The sequence below is a fragment of the Callionymus lyra genome, chromosome 3, assembly GCF_982586985.1.
Source record: "Callionymus lyra chromosome 3, fCalLyr1.hap1.1, whole genome shotgun sequence".
In the NCBI taxonomy this organism is placed as follows: Eukaryota; Metazoa; Chordata; class Actinopteri; order Syngnathiformes; family Callionymidae; genus Callionymus; species Callionymus lyra.
The window spans coordinates 633,778-642,222 of NC_141820.1; positions in this window are offsets into that span (position 1 = coordinate 633,778).

An 8,445-nucleotide genomic window follows, 5' to 3' on the forward strand; every position below is an offset into this window, starting at 1 on the left:
ACATGGCGTTACATGACATTATCTGACATCACATGGCATCAAATGGCATCACATGGCATCACATGGCATCACATGGCGTTACATGACATCATCTGACATCACATGGCATCAAATGGCATCACATGGCATCACATGGCATCATCTGACATCACATGACCTCAAATGGCATCACATGACATCACATGACATCACATGGCATCACATGGCATCACATGACATCATCTGACATCACATGGCATCAAATGGCATCACATGGCATCAAATGGCATCACATGGCATCACATGACATCACATGGCGTTACATGACATCATCTGACATCACATGGCATCACATGGCATCATCTGACATCATCTGACATCACATGGCATCATCTGACATCACATGACCTCAAATGGCATCACATGACATCACATGACATCACATGGCATCACATGGCATCACATGACATCATCTGACATCACATGGCATCAAATGGCATCACATGACATCAAATGGCATCACATGACATCACATGACATCACATGGCATCACATGGCATCACATGACATCATCTGACATCACATGACATCAAATGGCATCACATGACATCACATGACATCAAATGGCATCACATGACATCACATGACATCAAATGGCATCACATGACATCATCTGACATCACATGACATCAAATGGCATCACATGACATCACATGACATCAAATGGCATCACATGGCATCACATGACATCACATGGCATCACATGGCATCATCTGACATCACATGGCATCACATGGCATCAAATGGCATCACATGGCATCACATGACATCACATGACATCACATGGCATCACATGACATCATCTGACATAACATGGCATCATCTGACATCACATGGCATCAAATGGCATCATCTGACATCACATGACATCACATGGCATCACATGACATCATCTGACATCACATGACATCACATGGCATCACATGACATCATCTGGCATCACATGACATCATCTGAAATCACATGACATCACATGGCATCACATGACATCATCTGACATCACATGGCATCAAATGGCATCACATGGCATCACATGACATCACATGACATCACATTGCATCACATGACATCATCTGACATCACATGACATCACATGACATCACATTGCATCACATGACATCATCTGACATCACATGACATCACATGACATCATCTGGCATCACATGACATCATCTGACATCACATGGCATCAAATGGCATCACATGACATCACATGACATCACATGACATCACATGGCATCACATGACATCATCTGACATCACATGGCATCAAATGGCATCACATGACATCACATGGCATCACATGACATCATCTGGCATCACATGACATCAAATGGCATCAAATGGCATCACATGACATCACACGACATCATCTGGCATCACATGACATCATCTGGCATCACATGGCATCACATGGCATCACATGGCATCACATGGCATCACATGGCATCACATGGCATCATCTGACATCACATGGCATCACATGACATCATCTGACATCACATGGCATCACATGGCATCTTCTGGCATCACATGGCATCACATGGCATCACATGGCATCACATGACATCACATGACATCATCTGGCATCACATGACATCACCTGGCATCACATGGCATCACATGGCATCACATGGCATCATCTGACATCACATGACATCATCTGGCATCACATGACATCATCTGGCATCACATGGCATCACATGGCGTCACATGGCATCATCTGACATCATCTGACATCACATGGCATCACATGGCATCATCTGGCATCACATGGCATCACATGGCATCACATGACATCACATGACATCACATGGCATCACATGACATCATCTGACATCACATGGCATCAAATGGCATCACATGACATCACATGACATCATCTGGCATCACATGACATCATCTGGCATCACATGACATCACATGGCATCATCTCACATCACATGGCATCACATGGCATCATCTGGCATCACATGGCATCACATGGCATCATCTCACATCACATGGCATCAAATGGCATCACATGACATCACATGACATCATCTGGCATCACATGACATCATCTGGCATCACATGACATCACATGGCATCATCTCACATCATCTGGCATCACATGACATCACATGGCATCATCTCACATCACATGGCATCACATGACATCATCTGGCATCACATGGCATCAAATGGCATCACATGGCATCATCTGACATCACATGGCATCACATGACATCACATGACATCATCTGGCATCACATGACATCACATGACATCATCTGGCATCACATGACATCATCTGGCATCGCATGGCATCACATGGCATCATCTCACATCACATGGAATCACATGGCATCATCTGGCATCACATGGCATCACATGGCATCATCTCACATCACATGGCATCACATGGCATCATCTGGCATCACATGGCATCACATGGCATCATCTGGCATCACATGGCATCACATGGCATCATCTGGCATCACATGGCATCACATGGCATCATCTGGCATCATCTGACATCACATGGCATCACATGGCATCATCTCACATCACATGGCATCACATGGCATCATCTGGCATCACATGGCATCACATGGCATCATCTGGCATCACATGGCATCACATGGCATCATCTGGCATCACATGGCATCACATGACATCATCTGGCATCACATGGCATCACATGACATCATCTGGCATCACATGACATCATCTGGCATCACATGACATCACATGGCATCATCTGGCATCACATGGCATCACATGACATCACATGACATCACATGGCATCACATGACATCATCTGGCATCACATGACATCACATGACATCATCTGACATCACATGGCATCAAATGGCATCAAATGACATCACATGACATCATCTGACATCACATGACATCACATGACATCATCTGACATCACATGGCATCAAATGGCATCACATGGCATCATCTGGCATCACATGGCATCACATGGCATCACATGACATCACATGACATCACATGGCATCACATGACATCATCTGGCATCACATGACATCACATGGCATCACATGACATCACATTGCATCACATGACATCATCTGACATCACATGACATCACATGACATCACATTGCATCACATGACATCATCTGACATCACATGACATCACATGACATCATCTGGCATCACATGACATCATCTGACATCACATGGCATCAAATGGCATCACATGACATCACATGACATCACATGGCATCACATGACATCATCTGACATCACATGGCATCAAATGGCATCACATGACATCACATGGCATCACATGACATCATCTGGCATCACATGACATCAAATGGCATCAAATGGCATCACATGACATCACACGACATCATCTGGCATCACATGACATCATCTGGCATCACATGGCATCACATGGCATCACATGGCATCACATGGCATCACATGGCATCACATGGCATCATCTGACATCACATGGCATCACATGGCATCACATGGCATCACATGACATCACATGACATCATCTGGCATCACATGACATCATCTGGCATCACATGGCATCACATGGCATCACATGGCATCATCTGACATCACATGACATCATCTGGCATCACATGACATCATCTGGCATCACATGGCATCACATGGCGTCACATGGCATCATCTGACATCATCTGACATCACATGGCATCACATGGCATCATCTGGCATCACATGGCATCACATGGCATCACATGACATCACATGACATCACATGGCATCACATGACATCATCTGACATCACATGGCATCAAATGGCATCACATGACATCACATGACATCATCTGGCATCACATGACCCCATCTGGCATCACATGGCATCACATGGCATCAAATGGCATCACATGGCATCATCTGACATCACATGGCATCACATGACATCACATGACATCATCTGGCATCACATGACATCACATGACATCATCTGGCATCACATGACATCATCTGGCATCGCATGGCATCACATGGCATCATCTCACATCACATGGCATCACATGGCATCATCTGGCATCACATGGCATCACATGGCATCATCTCACATCACATGGCATCACATGGCATCATCTGGCATCACATGGCATCACATGGCATCATCTGGCATCACATGGCATCACATGGCATCATCTGGCATCACATGGCATCACATGGCATCATCTGACATCATCTGACATCACATGGCATCACATGGCATCATCTCACATCACATGGCATCACATGGCATCATCTGGCATCACATGGCATCACATGGCATCATCTGGCATCACATGGCATCACATGGCATCATCTGGCATCACATGGCATCACATGACATCATCTGGCATCACATGGCATCACATGACATCATCTGGCATCACATGACATCACATGGCATCATCTGGCATCACATGGCATCACATGACATCATCTGGCATCACATGGCATCACATGGCATCATCTGGCATCACATGGCATCACATGGCATCATCTGGCATCACATGGCATCACATGACATCATCTGGCATCACATGACATCACATGACATCATCTGGCATCACATGGCATCACATGGCATCATCTGGCATCACATGGCATCACATGACATCATCTGGCATCACATGGCATCACATGACATCATCTGGCATCACATGGCATCACATGACATCACATGGCATCATCTGGCATCATCTGACATCATCTGACATCATCTGGCATCACATGGCATCACATGGCATCATCTGGCATCAAATGGCATCACATGACATCATCTCGCATCACATGGCATCACATGACATCATCTGGCATCACATGGCATCATCTGGCATCATCTGGCATCACATGGCATCACATGACATCATCTGGCATCACATGGCATCACATGGCATCACATGACATCACATGGCATCACATGACATCACATGACATCATCTGGCATCACATGGCATCATCTGGCATCACATGGCATCACATGACATCATCTGGCATCACATGGCATCACATGACATCATCTGGCATCACATGGCATCACATGACATCACATGGCATCACATGGCATCATCTGACATCACATGACATCAAATGGCATCACATGGCATCATCTGACATCATCTGACATCACATGACATCACATGACATCACATGGCATCACATGGCATCATCTGGCATCACATGGCATCACATGACATCACATGACATCACATGACATCATCTGGCATCACATGACATCATCTGGCATCAAATGGCATCACATGGCATCATCTGACATCACATTGCATCACATGACATCACATGACATCACATGACATCATCTGGCATCACATGGCATCACATGGCATCATCTGACATCATCTGACATCACATGGCATCACATGACATCATCTGACATCACATGGCATCACATGGCATCATCTGGCATCACATGGCATCACATGACATCATCTGGCATCACATGGCATCACATGACATCACATGACATCATCTGGCATCACATGGCATCATCTGGCATCACATGGCATCACATGGCATCATCTGGCATCACATGGCATCACATGACATCATCTGGCATCACATGGCATCACATGACATCACATGACATCATCTGGCATCACATGGCATCACATGGCATCATCTGACATCATCTGACATCAAATGGCATCACATGGCATCACATGGCATCACATGGCATCATCTGACATAACATGACATCATCTGACATCACATGGCATCACATGACATCATCTGACATCACATGACATCATCTGGCATCACATGACATCATCTGGCATCACATGGCATCATCTGACATCACATGGCATCATCTGACATCACATGGCATCATCTGGCATCACATGACATCACATGACATCACATGACATCACATGACATCATCTGACATCACATGGCATCACATGACATCATCTGGCATCACATGACATCACATGACATCACATGACATCACATGACATCATCTGACATCACATGGCATCACATGGCATCATCTGACATCACATGGCATCATCTGACATCACATGACATCATCTGACATCAAATGACATCATCTGACATCACATGACATCACATGACATCATCTGGCATCACATGGCATCATCTGGCATCACATGGCATCACATGGCATCATCTGGCATCACATGGCATCACATGACATCATCTGGCATCACATGGCATCACATGACATCATCTGGCATCACATGACATCATCTGGCATCACATGACATCATCTGGCATCACATGGCATCACATGGCATCATCTGGCATCACATGGCATCACATGACATCATCTGGCATCACATGGCATCACATGACATCATCTGGCATCACATGGCATCACATGACATCACATGACATCATCTGGCATCACATGGCATCACATGACATCATCTGGCATCACATGGCATCACATGACATCACATGGCATCATCTGGCATCATCTGACATCATCTGACATCATCTGGCATCACATGGCATCACATGGCATCATCTGGCATCAAATGGCATCACATGACATCATCTCGCATCACATGGCATCACATGACATCATCTGGCATCACATGGCATCATCTGGCATCATCTGGCATCACATGGCATCACATGACATCATCTGGCATCACATGGCATCACATGGCATCACATGACATCACATGGCATCACATGACATCACATGACATCATCTGGCATCACATGGCATCATCTGGCATCACATGGCATCACATGACATCATCTGGCATCACATGGCATCACATGACATCATCTGGCATCACATGGCATCACATGACATCACATGGCATCACATGGCATCATCTGACATCACATGACATCAAATGGCATCACATGGCATCATCTGACATCATCTGACATCACATGACATCACATGACATCACATGGCATCACATGGCATCATCTGGCATCACATGGCATCACATGACATCACATGACATCACATGACATCATCTGGCATCACATGACATCATCTGGCATCAAATGGCATCACATGGCATCATCTGACATCACATTGCATCACATGACATCACATGACATCACATGACATCATCTGGCATCACATGGCATCACATGGCATCATCTGACATCATCTGACATCACATGGCATCACATGACATCATCTGACATCACATGGCATCACATGGCATCATCTGGCATCACATGGCATCACATGACATCATCTGGCATCACATGGCATCACATGACATCACATGACATCATCTGGCATCACATGGCATCATCTGGCATCACATGGCATCACATGACATCATCTGGCATCACATGGCATCACATGACATCACATGACATCATCTGGCATCACATGGCATCACATGGCATCATCTGACATCATCTGACATCATCTGACATCAAATGGCATCACATGGCATCACATGGCATCACATGGCATCATCTGACATCAAATGGCATCACATGGCATCACATGGCATCACATGGCATCACATGGCATCATCTGGCATCACATGGCATCACATGACATCACATGACATCACATGACATCATCTGGCATCACATGACATCACATGACATCACATGACATCACATGGCATCATCTGACATCATCTGACATCACATGGCATCACATGACATCACATGGCATCACATGGCATCATCTGGCATCACATGGCATCACATGACATCACATGACATCACCTGACATCATCTGGCATCACATGACATCATCTGGCATCACATGGCATCACATGGCATCATCTGACATCACATGGCATCACATGACATCACATGACATCACATGACATCATCTGGCATCACATGACATCATCTGGCATCACATGGCATCACATGGCATCACATGACATCACATGACATCACATGACATCACATGACATCACATGACATCATCTGGCATCACATGGCATCACATGGCATCACATGACATCACATGACATCACATGACATCATCTGGCATCACATGACATCATCTGGCATCACATGGCATCACATGACATCACATGGCATCACATGACATCACATGGCATCACATGACATCACATGACATCACATGACATCACATGACATCATCTGGCATCACATGACATCATCTGGCATCACATGGCATCACATGACATCACATGGCATCACATGACATCACATGGCATCACATGGCATCACACGGCATCACCTCACTTTGGTTTGTTGATACTTGCAAGTTTGCAGTTTTGTTCAGAAAGTAATGTCCACATTTCCAAACCTGCCAAATTCCACAAGCCTGGAAATCTTCCAAATCTTCAAAACCATTTCCCAGGTTTCTGGAGAGAACTTGTCACCATTACTTACTTACTTACTTACTTACCTACCATTAATTACTTACCATTACTTACTTACTTACTTACTT